This window comes from Pleuronectes platessa, chromosome 14 (assembly GCF_947347685.1).
Source record: "Pleuronectes platessa chromosome 14, fPlePla1.1, whole genome shotgun sequence".
Classification (NCBI taxonomy): Eukaryota; Metazoa; Chordata; class Actinopteri; order Pleuronectiformes; family Pleuronectidae; genus Pleuronectes; species Pleuronectes platessa.
Genome location: NC_070639.1, coordinates 5,840,765 through 5,862,077, shown reverse-complemented (window position 1 = coordinate 5,862,077; position 21,313 = coordinate 5,840,765). Strand labels below are relative to the sequence as shown.

The following is a 21,313-nucleotide window of genomic DNA, read 5'->3' as shown; positions in this document are numbered from 1 at the left end:
CAGCTAGGAAAGGGGCGTGACCATGTGAAGAAAGCTGATGGAGACACGGAGGCAAAGCCTACATCTTTTTGTTTCTTCAGGATGAGTGACTGTCCCACACAAAGAGGAAACAAGAAGGGTCTCATTGTCGACTGAGGCGCAACATCACACATGATCAACGACGCCACAAAGTTCAAAACAGTTGACAAGAGCTTCAGACCCGAGGACCACATGATCGAGCTTGCCGACGGATCAAAGGTGAGAGGGATGGCGAAGATGAGGGGAGACGCTGCAGTCTACGTGCTGGACAGCGAGGGACGACAGGTGAAAACGAGGCTGAAGCAAGCCCTCTATATTCCCTCGTTTCCACAAAACATCTTTTCAGTGAAAGCAGCGACAGCCAACGGAGCTGAGGTCCGCTTCAAGGACGGTAATGACTGGCTGGTCCACAAGGAAGGTACCAAGTTTAAAATGGATGTGTATGGTAGGTTGTATTACCTTAGCACAGTAGAGGATGAAAATGTTGATGAAGTGTATGGTTGTCATGACATTCAAACGTGGCATAGGATACTTGGTCATTGCTATTTTGATGATGTTGCTAAATAAGAAAAGGTGGTTGAAGGGATGTCTATAAAAGGGAAACATGACAAGTCCAATCACAACTGTGAAATATGCACACAGGGCAAGTTTACACAAAGCAGAAATAGACAGGCAGACGCTAAAGCTACATCCGTATTAGAGCTAGTACACACAGACCTATGCGGTCCTATAGAACCAGCAGATAAAGACGTATACAGATATGCAATAGCATTTACTGATGATTACAGTGGGATGATTTTTCCATACTTTATTAAAGCAAAGAGTGACACGACAAAAGCTACAGAAAAATTCATAGCAGATGTAGCTCTATATGGAAAGGTAAAGTGTATCAGATCTGATAACAGTACAGAGTTTACCGGGCAGGAGTTCCAGTATTTACTTAGGAGTAACGGGATAAGGCATGAGAAGAGTGCACCCTACTCACCTCATCAGAATGGAATTGCCGAAAGAGGTTGGAGAACCTTATTTGAGATGTCTCGATATATGCTATTGGAGAGTAACCTCCCAAAGCAATTATGAACATACGCTGTACAGATGGCAGCTCAAATTCGCAACAGGTGCTACAGTAAGCGGCTAGAGCAGACACCTTACTGTGTTTTCACAGGAAAAACACCTAACCTGTCTAACATGAAAATATTTGGCTCTGAATGCTACGTATATAAGCAGGATAAGAAAAAGCTGGACTCTAGATGCAATAAGGGCATCCTTGTAGGCTATGACAAATATAGTCCAGCATATAACGTGTATTATCCCGAGACAGGAAAAGTCCTAAAACATAGGCTGGTGAAATTCATCACCAAAGGTAACGCAGATAGCCAGGCTCAGACAGATTGTGACATGGGGAAAGACATTGAGAGGTATGGAGATACACCACCGAAGATTGTCAACCAAGGTCAGGGACAGCCTGAGGAGAATAAAGAGTCCAATGTTGAGGAGACTGCTGAGACAGGTCCGACCCAGACAGATAGTACTCAGAGAGAAGAGGGAGAAAAGAGATATCCTACGAAACAGCGAAAGGCTCCAGAATACTTAAAGGACTACCAGTATAAAGCTGAGTGTAATAATGACGAAAGTGAAAATGTAGATTATTTCTACAGAGTGGCTTATGATGTACCTAAATCACTTAAAGATGCAATAGACTCTAAGAAGTCAAAAATGTGGGCTGACGCGATGAAAGAGGAGATGAACTCTTTGACAGAGAATGACACTTTCACTCTGACTCCACTGCCAAGAGGCAAACAAGCAGTGGGAGGTCGCTGGGTATATGCAGTGAAAGAGAGCCCAGATGGATCTGAGACCTGTAAAGCCAGATATGTCGCAAAGGGATATGGTCAAGTGGAAGGGATCGACTATAAAGAGACTTTTTCACCAACAGTCAACATGACCTCTGTGCGAACATTAATGCAGGTGGCTGTACAGGAGGATCTTACCCTACACCAAATGGATGTGAAAACTGTTTACCTCCATGCTCCAATGGACTGTGAGGTATATATGGAGCAACTGGAAGGTTTTGAGATCAAGTCAAAAACAGGGGAACACTTAGTGTGTAAACTCAACAAGTCATTGTATGGTTTAAAACAGTCCGGGCATAACTGGAACATGTTACTGCATGATCACCTTACAGTGAATGGTTTTGTGCAAAATGATGATCATTGTGTCTACAGCAGAAAATCTGAGAATGAGAAAGTGATTCTGTTAGTATGGGTAGATGACTTAATCATAGCAGCGAGTAACAACACCTTACTCCATGATGTAAAAGAAATGTTGAAGAGAAGGTTTAAGATGAAAGATATGGGTCCACTTAAACACTTCCTGGGTATCGATTTCAGACAGAGTGAGGGAGAGATCAAAATGACTCAAAAGAGACACAAAGAAATGATATTATCAAAATTTGGAATGTCCGAATGCAAACCGAGATCCACCCCATGTGAGCAAAAGTTAAACTTTGACAGTGAGGGTGAAGTTATTGATTCAACAGGATATAGAAAGATAATAGGCAGCTTGATATACATTATGACATGTACCAGACCCGACCTGAGCTGGGTTGTTAGTAAATTATCTCAATACCTAGCAGAACCAAAACAACAGCATTGGGCTACAGCAAAACACCTACTGAGGTATTTAAAGGGAACTATAGATAAAGAACTACACTATCAGAAATGTGAGGGAAGCCTTCTACAGCTGGAGGGATATAGTGATGCTGATTGGGCAGCCGATAGAGATGATAGGAGAAGCACAAGTGGATACTGTTTCAGCTTAACTGAGAATGGTCCAGTTATATCTTGGAAGAGTAGAAAACAGCCAACGGTGGCATTATCCACCTGCGAAGCTGAGTACAGAACTAGCAGCTACTACTCAAGAGAGTATGTACCTTGTACAACTACTTAGAGGAATAGATAGTAGTAACCAGCATGTACCAGTCAAGATATACGAGGGGACTTCCGGTGGAGAGGGGAATGGAGTTGACGCACGTGTCGCGCTCTCCCGCACTGACTTCTAAAAACTTAACTTTTCACAACCCAAACCCGGCCCGAATCCCTAGAATAAAATCCTCCACGCTTCATGGCCTCCGGAACCAGGCTGGCTAAAGAGAGAGAAACCGCGAAAGACGACTCGTCCGTCATGGCTAACCAGATTAGCATGCCTGCTCTGACTAGCTTACTGGAGGAGCACCGCCAGTCCATATCGGCGGCGCTGTCCGCTGAGCTCAGGTCGGCGTTTGCCTCTCTCGAAGCTAAATTTGACACAGTGCAGGCCACAGTGACTGACTTTGGTGAAAGAATTGAGAGTCTGGAGTCCAACGCTAATTTAACTGAGGAACGCATCCCAGCTCTTGAAGCATCATGCTCCACCTTACCAGAGGCTTGTGCTAAACTCAAAAACAAAAACATCGATCTGGAGGGACGAAGCCGACGCAACAACATCAGGATTGTCGGCCTGCCTAAGTCCATAGAAGGTCCCCGACCTACGTCCTTCTTCTCGGACGTCCTGATGGAGATACTCGGAGACCAGGTGCTACAAACCCCACCCGAGCTGGACCGGGCCCACCGCTCCCTAGCTGCTAAGCCGCGACAGGGAGACCGGCCCAGACCCGTGATTGTGTGCCCTCACCGGCACCAGACCAAGGAGCTTATAGTCCGGGAGGCCCGCAAACGGAGGAACGACCTGAAGTACCGCGACTCGCCGGTCCGCATCTACGAGAATTACTGCCCCGACGTTTTAGAGCAGCGGGCGGTCTACCGCGAGGTCATGGCCAAGTTGTACAACCTGGGCCTCCGGCCGGCTCTGCTCTACCCTGCAAAGCTTCAAATCACCAAGAAAGATGGCTCTAAGAAACGTTTCTCCTCGGCCGAGGAGGCCGTTGCCTTCGCGGGGAACCAGTCCGCCTCCTGAGGCTGCATCACCGGATCGGCTCCGCAATCGTTGAACGGGCTAATCACTAGCGGCTAACGCTTACAACATTACCGACACGGGCCTCGGGATGACTCGCCCAGCCGGTAAGAGTGTCTCGACACGATAACATTCAACACACAGTGACTGTGAACTCTTTCTAGTGTCTTAGGATGCTTTCTGAACACTGGGACTTTTTCACCATTTGTAAATCTCCACCTGATGCTGAGTATGGAGTCTACCTCGGTTTGTTTTGATTAGCCACGTCACAACCGTAAGTCACTGATTACACTTTTCATTTTCCAGTAGGGGTAATATTAGTTAAACATTTAATACGAAGTTGTCTGTTATATCACAGTGTGTCCGGATAAATCTGTGGTTTATTTTTCTCTTTGGTTATATGAAGATGCAGCCTCGCTAACCTTGTTTTTTCTTCCCAGGTCATATCGTCCCCTACTGTTCTGTAGAGGCGACACAACAGGAAAACTCGCACGGCTTTATCTATAATACTGTGTGGTTGTTTTGTTTTTGTTTTTGTTATCTCTCTCTCCTTCTCTAAACGATCGTTTGTCTAAAACGCTCGTGTCCACGTGTGAGTAAATTGGTTTTATGCCTTATAACATGGGAGGCACTGAAACTTTTTTGAGTTAATGTTGGACCCTCTGTATTATCTGGGTTACATTTAATCCAGCGGGAGTGGAGAAGTTATGGGGATAAGTGAGTATAAAGAAACTGGAAACTATACAGGGGTTTTGAATGTTTGTTTTTTTTCTTTTCTTTTTCTTTTCATTTTTCTTTTTGTGTTTGTTTGTTTTGTTTTTTGTTCCCCCCCCCCCCCCCCAAGGCTGTTTGACATCCCAGTTATCTTAGTGAGTGTCTATGCCCCTGTGTGGGATGATGACAAATTCATAACCCATCTTTTCTCTTCTCTCCCGGACATGGACAGTCATTACCCTATTATAGGTGGCGATTTCAACCTTATTCAAGATCCTGTTGTAGATAAGTCCTCCGCTAGGCCCCAATCTTTTATGAACCAGCTTGGTCTGTGTGATCCTTGGAGATCTCTTAATCCAACCACTAAGGCCTTTTCATTCTTCTCCCATGTCTATCGTACATATTCTAGAATCGATTTTTTTCTTGCCGATAACAGGCTACTGCATTGGGTCAACTCTGGAGAGTATCACAGTATAGTGATCTCGGACCATGCTCCTACGTCCGCTGTCATAAACTTTCCAAACCACCGTCCTCCACATTCTCAGTGGAAACTTTCTCACTTTTTATTGAATAACTCACATTTTAAAACATTTTTTCAGGAGGAAATAACTAATTTTTTTCAGACGAATGACACCCCAGACGTCACAAAAAGCACTCTTTGGGAGGCGTGTAAAGCTTATCTGAGGGGACAGGCAATCTCGTTTGCCTCTTGGCAGAAAAAAGCAGACGTGGAAAGGGTGGTCTGGCTCTCGGAGCAACTAGTTAGTATCGACAAACAACATGCCGCCGCCCCTACTCCCTCCCTTTATGACCAACGACTTAAACTCCAGGCTGAGTTTGACCGCCTGTCAACATCCAAGGTTGAAACACAATTGTTTAAAAAAAAGCAACGCTATTTCGAAATGGGAGATAAGGCGGGCAAACTTCTTGCCCATCAAGCTAGAACCGCAGCTCTTTTGAGACTGATCCCTAGGATAAAATTACCATCGGGGTCGGCAGTTACCGACCCCAAATTGATAAATGATGCGTTTTTGAATTTCTATTCTGACCTGTATACTTCAGAGTATTCGCCTGAAATCTGGAAGAACCCCAATCCTCTGGAGGATCTCTCATATCCCAAAGTTGATGGCAATCTGGCTGATAAACTGGGCGCTCCGATTGCAGCGGCGGAAGTGCGGGAGGCAATTGGGCAGCTACAGAACGGCAAATCCCCTGGCCCAGATGGGTTTGTAGTAGAATTCTACAGAACATATTCAACCCTAATAATCCCACATTTGGTTAATGTCTACAACGAATCCTTTAATAGTGGGAGATTGCCTCCAACCCTATCAGAAGCCAACATCTCTCTTTTATTAAAAAATGAGAAGGAACCCCTTGAATGTAGTAACTATAGGCCCATCTCACTTTTAAATGTGGACCAAAAGATTCTTGCCAAGGTTCTAGCCACTCGTCTGCAGCAAGCCCTACCTACCCTAATTTCTACAGACCAGACTGGGTTCATGGCCGGAAGGAGCTCTTCGTCCAACACCAGGAGACTTCTCAACATTATTGGCTCCCCCAATCCTGTCACACCTGAGGTGGTAATTTCTTTCTTTCGCTGAGAAAGCGTTTGACAGGGTTGAGTGGAAGTATCTGTACTTCGTCCTGTCTAAATTTGGTTTCGGCTCCGACTTTATTGCATGGATTAGACTGCTTTATGACTCTCCAACTGCCCATATCCTTACAAACGGTTTGAGGTCGCCCCCTTTTGCCCTCTGTCGAGGCACCAGACAGGGATGCCCCCTCTCCCCCCTCCTATTTGCTCTGGCTATCGAGCCGTTGGCGATCTGGCTTCGGGGGGAGGGGCGAGTTGAGGGCATCACCAGAAATGATGTCACCCACAAGCTGTCCCTTTATGCCGACGATTTGTTATTATATGTGTCTAACCCAGCCTCATCCGTCCCTGTTATCTCAGACATTTTAACCCAATTTGGCAGATACTCTGGTTACAAGTTAAATTTTAATAAAAGTGAACTTCTTCCAATAAATGAACTGTCTAAGAAGATGCCGCCATCCTCTTTCCCATTTAGAGTTGTTTCAGAGGGGTTTCGATATCTCGGCATATTTGTGACTGCATCTTTCAAGGACCTTTTTAATAAAAAATGTCGCCCTCTCCTTGACAAGTGCAAGCTAGATCTGACTCGTTGGTCCTCCCTCCCTCCCTCCCTAACTGGCAGAGTTAATCTGGTTAAGATGGTGATTCTCCCCAAATTTCTTTATTTGTTCCAACACATTCCGATCTTTATTGGACGGTCCTTCTTTAAGCAACTGGAACAGACAATTTCGTCGTTTCTGTGGTTGAATAAGCCGCCCCGTACTAGAAAAGCTGTTCTACAACTCTCCAAAAAGCAGGGCGGTCTTGCACTGCCCAATCCTATCCAATACTACTGGGCATGCAATATTAATAAAATCGGTCATTGGCTTGACAGAGGAGCCGACCCAGGCCCATCATGGGCTCTGACAGAACTACGGCCCTCAAAGTTTTCCTTACCGTCCCTCCTTACCGCGCGGCTCCCCCTCAAGATCCATAACATCTCACAGAACCCTGTTGTTACTAACTCGCTGAAAATCTGGAATCAATTTCGTAAACATTATGGCTTGAATGAACCTTCAACTTTAGCCCCGGTTGTTAAAAACCATCTATTCCCTCCCTCCTCATTTGACCCTACCTTTACTATCTGGCGAAACAAAGGTTTATTATATGTTAAAGACCTTTACAAAGAAAATACATTTACTGATTTTACAGAGCTCGCAGCCAGGTTTGAATTACCTCACTCTCATTTTTTTCGTTTCCTTCAAGTCAGGCATTTTGTCCAAACTGCCTATCCACACTTCCCCAACCACCCGCCCGGGTCTCTGATTGACTCTTTGCTCGCCCTTGATCCCGCTCAAAAGCGCTCCATTTCTGTGATTTACAATTCTATTGACTCCCTCAACCCTGACCAAACGGCTCGTCTGAAGCAGACCTGGGAGCAGGAGATAGGAGTTCCAGTTTCAGACGACCAATGGGACCAAATCCTTAAGCTAGTTCACACGTCCTCTATATGTGCCAGGCACAGCTTATTACAGTGTAAAGTTCTTTTCAGAGTGCACTACACAAACGTACGATTGGCGAGGATTTACCCAGGCACCAGTGACAGTTGTAATAGATGTAAGCAGTCGCCTGCTAATCACACACATATGTTTTGGTCCTGTTCGATTCTCACCAGCTTTTGGTGCCAAATTTTTGATACACTTTCAACAGTGCTTGAAGTGGATCTTAACCCTGAGCCTACACGGCCCTGTTTGGCCTGCCTCCACTTATGACACTTTGCCTCCCTGCATCGAAACGCCGGGTACTGGCCTTTACTACTCTACTGGCCAGACGCCTTATTTTGTTTAAATGGAAACAAGTTGCTCCACCTTCACATAATAGCTGGCTTAGGGAGATCCTTCTTTATATCAAACTTGAGAAGGTTAGATTCTCTCTGTCGGGTTCTGATAATGCTTTTAACAAAACCTGGCAGCCTTTCTTAGAGTACTTAAACAGCACTATTATTCACCCTGAAAGTGACTAGATGCCCCCCCCCCCCCCCCAAACTCTGTACTATTTACTACTCTATTATCTCAACAACTAATTTCTTTTTTTTTCTTTTTTCTTTTTCTTTTCTATGTAATGTAAAGTATGTTTTGGTTTAATTATGTATTTATTTTGCTTTTTTCTTGTCAGTGGGTGGGAAGGGTCAAGGGTTAATTGTGGTTAAGTCCGTTCTGGCTCAGTTTAAGCTCTTTGTTAATATCATATATTGTGTAGGACATCCTACTGCTATTCTCTACCTATAACATTTTTTGTATACACTGTATGTGTGAATTATTGCCGTATGTGAACAAAAAAAAAACAACAATAAAAAGATGTGTAAAAAAAAAGATATACGAGGACAACCAGGGGGCGATAGCTTTATCTAAGAACCCAGTATGCAGACAGAGAAGCAAACACATTGATATAAAGCATCACTTTGTACGGTCTACACACGCAGAAGGGCAAATATCTATAGAATACTGTCCTACTGCAAACATGGTAGCTGATGTCCTTACCAAGCCAGTGACAAAGGCTAAGTTTGAGAGTTTCAAGGGGTATTTGTTTGGAGAGTAATGTGAACTGGCAGATGTAAATGTTTTGAAGTTTTTAGATCACTGTCAGTATGCAAAATGTTTTATTCTGGAGTTATGAATTTTTGGTTTTTATTTACCACTATAGAGAGCTATACACATGTCTTTGAGTGGGAGTTTTGAGCATATTTGATAATATGAGTAGCAATGTCATGTTAAATAGCCCATGCAGTGATGTCAAATAAGAACCTGTTGTGCCTGAACGCATCGGGATGCTGTTGTGTGCATGTGCAGAATAAACGGTCTCTTGAGTTCACAGACCAGAGAGACGCAGGTGTGCTGTGCTTTTTCCCCCGTGAATGTTAGCTACTGGAAGCTACTAGCTGACCACTCTGGTGACTGTCAAACGATAGACTGCTGCAGAGATGTCTAACGCTACACAGATAAATGGCCTTCACACATATGATTAATAATAACCTTTTACTTCCTACTGTTTAATCTTGAAATTAGAATGTGTGAGCGCCAGAATGTGTTTCGTTGTTTTGGTTAAATTGTTTTGAATGTCTGTACAAACAGAACATTGTTTTGATATAGCAAGAACACAATAATCTTTTCTCCGATTGTCAACACCATTGGCCAACATGCCATCAGCTGTGTCAAGGCCTTAGGAGTGGCTCCTTGTCACTTCCTCATTCCAATACCAAGAGGATGGCCTACGTCTGCGCACTTTCGAGGAGGAATAACCAAGATCTACTGTTATAAAATAGACAGACGCCGACTGTTTGATGCGTTTTGATGGGTCTCATGTTCTGATGCGACTTGTTGGATGCCCATTGCTTTGCTGATTGATACCTTTCATGCTTCCTAAATAAATACTTGATTGAACAAACCGAGTTTGGCTCATCTTCTCATATTTAGGATTAACCAACACGCCTGACAAAAGCTAGGCAAGGTCGTGCCTGGTTCCTGACAGGAGACCCCCTGGGAATATAGGTGCTGTAAACTTTTTAATCCCCAATCTCAAATCAACAGAGGGCGCTGATGCTTCTGTAATTCTGAAATCAGGACTTTTAAAAAACAAAATAATTGAGAAGGCATTCAAGTAATGACTGGGCGGCCTCTGGCGTGGGGCGTTCACTGGGGTCGGGATAAATAAGTTCCGCACTATGGGGCAAATACAACTGCACAAAGCTACTAAAGACAACAACAGGAGCACAAAATTATAATTCAAAACAACCACGAAAAATTATCTACCAGAAGAAAAAAAAATCTTATCCGATGGACACAAAACGATCATGTCTATGATCAGCAGAGAAGAATCGCAGGGAGTGTTATTGGTGCTTTGCCCTCTATAAGGATTATTTTTATGGAAAGTCATATTATTCAGAAAGCTGAGCAGCTTCAAGTCTGGTTGGATGTGACACCAGGTGCTGTAATCTTTCTGAACCAGCAGGAGGCGCTGCTTCTCCTGTAGTTCAGAGTACATCACTTATTACAAACGTTGCAACCCAAACTAATTCATTGATGCTCTTCTTAAAAAACTAGTACGATAACAGATGGTTTATCCAGGAGATTAATCTGTAACTGGTGTTTAATTCAACTTCCCATGAGTCCATCAGAACTGAAGTCGCCTCTTAAATGAAAAGTGAAACGTTTCCAAATAACTAAAGCCAATCCAGTGGCTTATAGACAGCTGGGTACAACCTCTGGAGATGACCGAGCATTAAAAAGAGTAATGTATATACAGTGTGTTGACATATGATATAATATAGTATATAATTATTGCGATGTCTCTTAATAAGTGTCTGTGTAGATCCTTTGCGGATATTTAAACTGTGTAATATTTGATTGTTTGTGCAATTCTACATTTACTATTTACATAGTATATGTTATTGGTATTTTTTAAATTTTCGTCATGTTTATTTTTGACTTTATTCTATTTCCTTATTTTGATATTGTGTTTATATATTTGTTTGATAATAACAGCAGTAATAACTGTCCTCAGCAGTGTGAGGTTCAAATCATGGAACTTCAGCCTATTGAGTAGACATTAGTTTTTCTTTTAAGAGCTCACATTTGATTAATTGATATTGATAAACGTCACGTCAGCTTTTAAATAAACTATTTAATATATTCTTTTATTAGATTTTTTTTTTAAAGCCTGATATAATTTTTCCATATCAGCAGTGTAAATAGAGAGTATAGGAACATAAAACATGTTGAAATTGCGCGTACAAATAAAGTATTGCACAGTTTACCTAAAAACGACATCGTAAATACAAGTTGAAGATAATATTGCGTGAATTCTTAGCTCTGAATCAACGTGTCAAGAAGAAAACACTGTATGTTGGTCAATGCTCCCACGGTAAAAGATATTGTCAGAAGTGGGATTCGAACCCACGCCTCCATTCGGAGACCAGAAATCCCGTGAGTACCGGAAGGTTTTATCCTTGAGTCTGGCGCCTTAGACCGCTCGGCCATCCTGACAACTGTATAATCCTTATTCAAAATTACCTATTTGTACAAACAGAAATTACGTTGACTCATCGCTGGATACTCATGAATTACCGAACTAACGCAATTAGGGAAAGCAACACACGAATCTGTACAACGATCGAGTTCGTGATTTAACGCAAAATGTGTTTCTAAGTGTTTTTCTCGTGTTGACTATATAAAAAGAGATCATAGTTTCGGTTCGTTCGTACGATCCTAGAATCTAAAGCAGGATCGGGCCATATACAGTTTATGTAACGGACCCGCAGACTGAATGTGGTCAAGCGATGGTTAAAACCGCAGGGGCCGCGGAAGCTCAGAAGACAGGACAAACACAAAATATATTCATACAACCATAAAGACGTTTAATTTGCTACAAGGAAACACGACATTAAAGTTAATGGACACAAAGAGATCATATTTTTTTCAACAGACGTTCTGCATCATTTCAGGTAGCTGCATTGACTGACACCAGGAGGCTCTACGGGGAATATTAGTTTATTATGCACCAATTAACATCCAAAGAAGAAGTAAGACCGGAAAGGCAAAGTAGCCACATCATTTTTTTTGGGCTACTTTATTGCAAAATACAAATCTTACAAGCAATGTCCTTTCTAATAAATAATAAAAAATCAGAGTTCAGGACTGACACTTGTTAAAACCAAACAATATGGTGCAAAGGGAACAAACAAATTATATTACAAAGAAGAATGGCTTCTTTCTTTATATATCTATGAAAGTTCGGGTTTTTCTGAGATAATTATCTCGGAAAAACAGAGTTTTTTTTACAAGGTGAAGTTCCTGTAAAGACGCGGACTTACTGTTATGAATCTTAAGTTCACATAGGAAAGGTTAAATATTTTATATTTTAACGACCCTCCGCAGAGGCACAAGCTCTTACGATGTTGTCTACGGAGGTTTCAAATAAACCTGAAAACATCAGTTGAAAGTCTCGACCATCTTTCCGCTGATATGCTTCATATAGATAAAGAATAGTTTTAATTTTTTTCTCCATAATTCAAATATTTCGTTTGTAAGTGTAAGCTTTTTTATTTAGTGGCTTGATTATGGAAGGTTGGTGTGTATGGAGGACCATACATGACATAAGTAAAAATGAATAAATAAATAAATGTATAAATAAATACAGAAATAAATAAATAAATAAAAAAGGAAATTAATTAATTAATACAGAAATAAATAAATAAATATGTTAATACCAAAAGAAATGTCAAAATAAATGTCTTAAATATATTTGCACATTTATTTATTCCCTGATACATTTCCTTTTCATTTGCAGTGTCCTTATGCTAATGAGAAAGGCGGGCCTAACCACAGTCTCGAGCAGGATTGGTCACACGAGTGTAATGATCCAGCCCTACGTCTGCCTCTCAATGCTGACTGGTGTCCAGTAGCTGTTTGCAGCGTTGAGCCAGTTCACACTTAAAATGAACTAGTTCAAGTTCAGAGGGTTAGTTAAGGTTATTTTTTATTGGGATGATTTAGCTGTCAGTAGTCCTGACTGTGAGCGTCACGTCTCGTGTTGTACTGAGCACAAGGAGCGAGCCGAGAGGAGAAGGAAACAGAAACTCCAGCTCGTTACAAACCACCTGCAGCTTCTGCTCTGATCATGAAGCAGCTGATCTCTGAGCAGATGTGACCAGAGAAACTCTGTGTTTTCACTGTTTCCACTGTTCTACAAAGTCACTAACTGGCTGTTTCACGGTGAAGAGCTCAAGTCTCAGTCAATGCCCGTGTCTCTGAGCGAGTGTGTGGAGCAGCGCAGGGGCTGTGTGTGTGTAGCTCAGTTGACCAATCCTGCTCGAGACTGAGGTTAGGCCCGCCTTTCTCATTAGCATAAGGACACTGAAATCGAAAAATAAAAGTTGGAATAAATGTGGAAATAAATAAATAAATGTGGAAATAAATGCAGAATTAAATAAATCAATGTCTTAAACTTATTTCCACATTTATTTATTTATTTCCACTTTTATTCCAACTTTTATTTATTTCCACATTTATTTATTTCCACATTTCAGTGTCCTTATGCTAATGAGAAAGGCGGGCCTAACCTCAGTCTCGAGCAGGATTGGTCAACTGAGCTACACGCACACACAGCCCCTGCGCTCCGTCACACACTCGCTCAGAGACACGGGCAGTGACTAAAGGCCGAATTATACTCGTGTTGCACGGACGCACGCATGCACGCAAGACACGCAACACGCCCCTTTTGTGCCCTCTGCGGGCTTGCGTGCGTCCGCCAATTTTTCTAACTACACAACAAAACGACGCGAGCCTCACGCAGCCCGCAAGGCTTGTGATTGGTCTGCTTACTACATCCCGTCCGGAGTCTAGTTTCCGGTTTCATGCCCCACAATACGCGGAAATCACGGAAGATTTAGAAGAACGAATATGGAACAAATAGAAGAGCACTTGGCAGAAGAGATCCGAAAGTATGACCACTTGTATAACCCGTCACTGACTGGCCGATTTGTCTGCCAGAAATAGGCTATTAGGAGCCGGAGTGGCGATGTAAATAAAGATTCGACGAAGAAGAAGACGTCTCTTCTTTGTGTGTTTTGTTTTCGAAACAAAACGTTACTCCGCCTAGTGTTCTGGCGGTGAATTGCGTTGCAACATGCGCAACACGTGAGTGAAGCATAAACCAAAACGAGTCCGTCGATGCAGCTGCGTGGCCTTCCGCGGTTGCAGTCGCAGGAGTATAATTAGGCCTTGAGACTTGAGCTCTTCACCCAACCCAGTCTCATCAGAAAACGTTCAATGGCAACGTTGGTCCACTTGGAACGACGTTACCATCTCACAATCTGGCCTCTCAGATTGTGAGATGGTAACATTTAGTCCTCCCATTGTTTTGCATTGGCGTGTTCTCACGTCACGTGACTCTCAAGCTCCCGTCTGCGGAGAGGAAAACATGGTGGAGATTCCTTGTTTTTTCAGATAAAAATATAATTTTGTAACTTAGTTTGGGCATAAAAATACATTCTGACACCATTTCTAGCGAGAAATGTGCTCTTTGCTTCCACAGTCTTCAGCCAGTTCGTGCTTATGATAAATATTTTAATAGTTATCACGCATGTTTTTATCGTTGCTATGACGGTTGCCATGCCACCACGGCGCAGCGTGGTGTTTAAATCACAGTCCCTGTGTGGTGTCCTTCAGTGATCGAGAATGTTATTCATGTTATATAATAGTAATATTTGAGGCTAGATTACATCTCTAATGAGAAGGAACCTGCGAGTCTGTTCATACCGAGGCCGGCCCGAGTGCGCGACCGGACCGAGTGCGCGAGCGGACATGACGTGTGGCTGTCGTAAAAACCCTATTTGTAAACAACCAGTCCTTTAACTAAGCGCTACGTCATAAACACGGCGCGCTTGGAAGACCACGATGTCATCTTCCTTCTGTCAGGTAAGTAGTTTATTGTTTTTAAAGATCGTTACGATCTAGGTTTACAGTCCGAGTGCGGAGAGAGTCTGTCAATCCACACTATGGACGCTGTTCATCAGCTAATACGCCATTGTTAGCCACATGCTTCAGCCCACGGTAGCCTGTGCTACCTGGGAGGTGAATACATTGTTGTTGAAACCAGTTCAAGACGCTTAGCTCATCATTGAGGGACGCTACAATATAAATATAAACATGAATTTGATTTATGAATGCTTTAGATTAATAAGGAGTGTATTTCTCTACTATTACTCCACAATATCAGGTCAATTTGGTTTAATGTATAGTATGCACTATGACAATAATGTTTCCATGTTATGGAGTTGCGATTCATTTTATAAAACAATTGCTATGTTCTGTTTTTTAATCAAGGAGGATCCCAGTGAAGCTACAGGATCTTCATTAACGTCAACAACTTGGACCGAACGGTTTGTTTTGCTTGATGAAGAGCAGGAAGGGCAGCCTGGAGAGAAAGAGAAGCCGGGTTGAGCCCACTACCATCATCCACGTACCACGAGGAAGATGAGGGAGAGAAATGATCCTACCATTAAAGAGGTACTTTTAAGTTACATACCAAAAACACCATTTTATATAATGTGCTAAATATACATTTTATTACATCCCCAAAGTACGCTTGCTGAAATACAAGTTTATATCACACTGAAAGAATTTTGGTCAATCATGCTTCCCTGCTGTGATTGTTTAACTGGGAAAACAACTTTTTCCACAGGAAGGCAAGTAAATTTAAGGAATACATGTGCAAAGTTTTCCTCTGTTATGTATAATGATGACCCCCATCAGACATAATGTTAGCAATATTTACACCTTTTAATTTATACTGATTATTTCTGTCTACATGTGTGAATTTGCCTTCATTAGTTTCAGAAAAGAGCGATAATGTATCGGTCAGTGGGCGGCAGCACGAGACTCCGCAAACTAGTCTGTAAGCAAAGTAGACGAAGGCATCGAGGTTGCGGCCTGCCATCATTGTTATTTTTGCTTAAGGGACTGAATATGTTTCATGCAGAAATATTAGCATTTCCCTTATATCTACCAAAACTGCTTGTTTCCCAGACTGCAGTTTTGTTTTGATCCGATGTGGTGTGCAAATACAACCGTATCTGCAATGGGTTGTGGGGCATTAACATTTGTAACTCTAATTTTGTTTTGACAGACTGAAAAGAACGTTGAGAACATCACCACTCTACAGGAAGACACAGTCCAGTAATGGGTGTCAGAAGTTCAGTAGTGAACGACAGGTACTGTTGAAAAATGTGTGTCATTGTTGTACAATGTCCTTTGACTCTGTTTACACAAGGTTAACACAAAAAGGTTTGATTGTAAACTGATATTGGTATGAATTCATGTTATTCTCCTCTTCACAAGAAACAAACAATCCAAATTACCTGCAGAACACCCTTGATGGACGCTTCAGCTGCATCGTCAGACTGGCCAGACAGCAAGATGCCAACTTTAATGCCAATTTATTTGTGTAACATTCTGTGACAAAATGTATAGATAACTTTTTGTAGATTGTAAAAAAGATAACCCATTTATTAAAAAAAAACTACACTAGAATTACCGCACTGCGTTGTATGACTCCGCTAACCAGTGCAGTGTCCGTCTACATATTTCTACATATTTTCTCTCGTATAAATGACACTGTGTCTCTTGACAACTGAAACCATAAGATGAGGTCAGTGTGGCCTTGACCTTTTGACTTTAACACAAATACACAGTTAGACAATCCGAAAACATACAGTTATGCCAAAATATATTTTGTTTCACATTCTAGATGGCATAAGCAGAGACATCAACTCAGGAAAAATATTTCTGTAGAAAAGAAAGCCCTGTACGTGTGTACGTATGTATACATACACACGTACAAACGCACTATTGAGACGTTTTGTTTTTTATCATATATTCTCAGGAAGGACTGATGCATTTTCTGAGACGGGACGTGAGGGCCTACTCTGCGTGCTCAGAGTTCAAGCCCAGCAGGCTGCAGCGGTCCTGACATATTCCGGAACAGCAGCACAGTCTTTAGATGACTCCTCTGAAGATGAAAACATGGCGAGGTACTTCTCCACTGATGAAGAACTGTGAGGGCTGTGATTAGCTACACTCTCTTGCTACAAGGCTACTCTTGCTACTCCCTGGCAGCCTTAGGAAGGCATTAGCTTGCTGTTGGGTAGCTGTTAGCTTCAGCATTTTTAGTTTTTAGCGGCCTGTGTGACGTTTATGTTTAAAACCAAAAAATCAGAGGGAACCATCTTCATAATTTAACACTATGGTTTGTTTGTGTGTCCTTCAGTTCTTCTCAAGAGAAGCAGTACAGGTGTGCCTCAGCTCCACGGTCCCTCCTGCAACCTCCGCTCCTGATGCTAACCTCATGTCTCCATCACACCAAGCAGCAGACCTGGATTGACAGACCTTTCTCCAGAGCTGCCCCCTCCCTCTGAAACCCCCCTCTCCAAAACACTATTTGTGTAGTTTTTTAAGTCTTGTTTGCATGAGAATTGTTGATCATAACATTTCCAGCAGATGCCTTAATGTAATGTTTGTGCACAATAAATGACATTGATCATAACATATTGCTATTTCCTTGCACTTCTACACCATGATATTGTCAGATAAGATGCTGATTACATTAAAGCAGTGAATGCTCTGCTTTAAGCAACATAAACACACAATGATCCAATGGATCTGAAGTAGAATGGGCACATTACATTCTGTAGAGAATGCCTCAGTTATGAAAGTCAGAAAATAACTTTCTTTATCTGAGGTTCCAGTCATTTATAGTCACAGCAGAGCACACAGGTCTGGTTGTCCAGGGACACCCATATCATATTGTTTAAGATGTGTAACATCAAGTTTGTGTATCAGTGCAAAATACATACCGTCATTAGTCAAGAGTTCACTCTCTTGTTTACACTAAATTTAGGTGACCCAGATGTTTCACAATGCAATCTGATAAGGTCTTATGAGAAACATTCTTAACATTAAAGAAATGAACACAGAGGATAGCAGTAGATGTTTGACTCAAATCATTAGCTGGTAATCAGCAGCCTGACTTTTTCAAACACATTAATACCACAATGAATGAGGCAGGGATTATCTATCAGAAATCAACTATATCGTCACATTAGGTTTCTCTTGAGCTCATTGGAATTACCTTCACATTCCACTCACTGTCACCTGAACCATACTGTTGTTTCTGTATCTACAGTGACTTTTAGGAAAACATGTATAAAGCAATGTATAAACAATAATACATCTTATTTATATAGAGCTTTTCAAGAAGTGCAAGTACTTAACTGAGGGACAGCTTATACAAACAATATATATGTCTTAAATCCATGTGATGGGACAGCCTCTCACTTGGATGTAAACCAATTTTAAAACACATTTACTTATACTGGAGATCTTTTAAATTAATGTCCCAGAAATGATTTCTGATAGATAACCCCTGCCTCATTCATTGTGGTATTAATGTGTTTGAAAAAGTCAGGCTGCTGATTACCAGCTAGTGATTTGAGTCAAACATCTACTGCTATCCTCTGTGTTGATTTCTTTAATGTTAAGAATGTTTCTCATAAGACCATATCAGATGCATTGTGAAACATCTGGGTCACCTAAATTTAGTGTAAACAAGAGAGTGAACTCTTGACTAATGACGGTATGTATTTTGCACTGATACACAAACTTGATGTTACACATCTTAAACAATATGATATGGGTGTCCCTAGACAACCAGACCTGTGTGCTCTGCTGTGACTATAAATGACTGGAACCTCAGATAAAGAAAGTTATTTTCTGACTTCAATTACTGAGGCATTCTCTACAGAATGTAATGTGCCCATTCTACTTCAGATCCATTGGATCATTGTGTGTTTATGTTGCTTAAAGCAGAGCATTCACTGCTTTAATGTAATCAGCATCTTATCTGACAATATCATGGTGTAGAAGTGCAAGGAAATAGCAATATGTTATGATCAATGTCATTTATTGTGCACAAACATTACATTAAGGCATCTGCTGGAAATGTTATGATCAACAATTCTCATGCAAACAAGACTTAAAAAACTACACAAATAGTGTTTTGGAGAGGGGGGTTTCAGAGGGAGGGGGCAGCTCTGGAGAAAGGTCTGTCAATCCAGGTCTGCTGCTTGGTGTGATGGAGACATGAGGTTAGCATCAGGAGCGGAGGTTGCAGGAGGGACCGTGGAGCTGAGGCACACCTGTACTGCTTCTCTTGAGAAGAACTGAAGGACACACAAACAAACCATAGTGTTAAATTATGAAGATGGTTCCCTCTGATTTTTTGGTTTTAAACATAAACGTCACACAGGCCGCTAAAAACTAAAAATGCTGAAGCTAACAGCTACCCAACAGCAAGCTAATGCCTTCCTAAGGCTGCCAGGGAGTAGCAAGAGTAGCCTTGTAGCAAGAGAGTGTAGCTAATCACAGCCCTCACAGTTCTTCATCAGTGGAGAAGTACCTCGCCATGTTTTCATCTTCAGAGGAGTCATCTAAAGACTGTGCTGCTGTTCCGGAATATGTCAGGACCGCTGCAGCCTGCTGGGCTTGAACTCTGAGCACGCAGAGTAGGCCCTCACGTCCCGTCTCAGAAAATGCATCAGTCCTTCCTGAGAATATATGATAAAAAACAAAACGTCTCAATAGTGCGTTTGTACGTGTGTATGTATACATACGTACACGTACAGGGCTTTCTTTTCTACAGAAATATTTTTCCTGAGTTGATGTCTCTGCTTATGCCATCTAGAATGTGAAACAAAATATATTTTGGCATAACTGTATGTTTTCGGATTGTCTAACTGTGTATTTGTGTTAAAGTCAAAAGGTCAAGGCCACACTGACCTCATCTTATGGTTTCAGTTGTCAAGAGACACAGTGTCATTTATACGAGAGAAAATATGTAGAAATATGTAGACGGACACTGCACTGGTTAGCGGAGTCATACAACGCAGTGCGGTAATTCTAGTGTAGTTTTTTTTTAATAAATGGGTTATCTTTTTTACAATCTACAAAAAGTTATCTATACATTTGGTCACAGAATGTTACACAAATAAATTGGCATTAAAGTTGGCATCTTTCTGTCTGGCCAGTCTGACGATGCAGCTGAAGCGTCCATCAAGGGCTTTCTGCAGGTAATTTGGATTGTTTGTTTCTTGTGAAGAGGAGAATAACATGAATTCATACTGTTGGAGCTATTTATTTAGTTGTAGTACTTAGTGCTGTTTAGTTTATTATTTTGTTTAGTGAGTATTTAGTTTTTTGGTTATTCTCAGTCAATTTGCTTGATTTCATTATGATTAGATTTCTATTAGTATTCTAGTTTATTATTTGTTTACTTTAGGTGTTTCTTGTTTATTATTTGTGTTTTGTTTCATTTGGGCACGGTAGGGGGGCACCTGAAGTTATATAGGTAGGCTGTCGGTAAGGGACCAGCATGCACCTGGGTGGGCAAATGGTTTTTTAGCGGAGCGGGAGAGGCACAGGAATTTTCTTTGTTCTTTGTTTGCTCGCTGTTTGGTTAAATAAACCACGCTTTTCGCAGAAACTGGACATCTGTTTGGAGACTATGTTTTTCCCATCCGCGTACACCACAACCCATGGTGCAACAGTGGCCCTTTGATTAGTATAATTCGAAGTTTGATTTGATACGTTTATCTGTTTGACAATCGGCTGCTACATAAGTAAAAAACCTGCCCTTGGACTCAAAGGAAATAAGCTTCAACACTGGACTTGTTGCATTGTGCGCATTATGGACGAATGGAAAGCAGGGACTCAAAGGAAATAAGCTTCAACACTGGACTTGTTGCATTGTGCGCATTATGGACGAATGGAAAGCAGAGATTGTTTAATCACCTTTTGGACTCAGCCACGGCGCGCATGCTGCTTCTGGCCCAGATCGACAAGACGTTCAACCTTCTCAAAGAAACCGGTATGTGATATAACTGTAAAAAGCTGTAATGGAAAACGGCCAAACGAGTGGAGTTTGACACAGTATCTCACAATACATGGAGTTCAATGAGTGCATGGTTGAATCGCTACATGTCTACTTTTACGCACGGCCACGGCGCATTCATTTATTCATAAAAAGCCGGCCGCAGTGTGTGTTTGTTTGATGAAGAGGATCTGTTGGTCAATAAGCATCGTGTGTTTGCAACTTGCTCTTATGTGCGCTTGTGGACTGTCATTGGTGTAATAAAAAAGGAAAGAAAGCAATTAAAAGAAACGGAAAAATGTCTGATGTTGCTGCAACGGAGGCTGAAGAGCCGTCATCAAAAAGAGTTGTTAAAATGTCTTCTAAAGGAATGGAATACATTGTGATAAGGTATCAGGAAAAAAGGAGTGCAAAATGCAAACAAGCTAAAAGATGCATGGAACATATGAGTGCGTTGATGGCATCAATACAAAACGTTGATTCAGTAAAGAATGAGCTTGCTGTGTTCATGCAATGTTACCTAGACGCAAATGAAACCCATACATCTTTTATGAGTCTACCTTTGCCCAAAGATGA

The 21,313-nt window shown here is 41.7% G+C and overlaps 1 long non-coding RNA gene and 1 other non-coding gene across 2 annotated transcripts; one reads left to right on the top strand and one right to left on the bottom strand.

The window, feature by feature from the left end:
* Positions 1–11,187: 11,187 nt before the first annotated feature.
* On the bottom strand, positions 11,188–11,298 carry trnal-caa (transfer RNA leucine (anticodon CAA)). The gene is made up of 2 exons: positions 11,261–11,298; positions 11,188–11,233 (listed from the first exon to the last, which is right to left on the bottom strand). It is a non-coding gene; the product is annotated as a tRNA-Leu (tRNA).
* Positions 11,299–14,629: 3,331 nt separating this feature from the next.
* On the top strand, positions 14,630–17,272 carry LOC128456145 (uncharacterized). Its single transcript, XR_008341795.1, has 5 exons — positions 14,630–14,730; positions 15,139–15,321; positions 15,941–16,025; positions 16,697–16,844; positions 17,081–17,272. It is a non-coding gene; the product is annotated as an uncharacterized LOC128456145 (long non-coding RNA).
* The last annotated feature ends 4,041 nt before the right edge of the window (positions 17,273–21,313 follow it).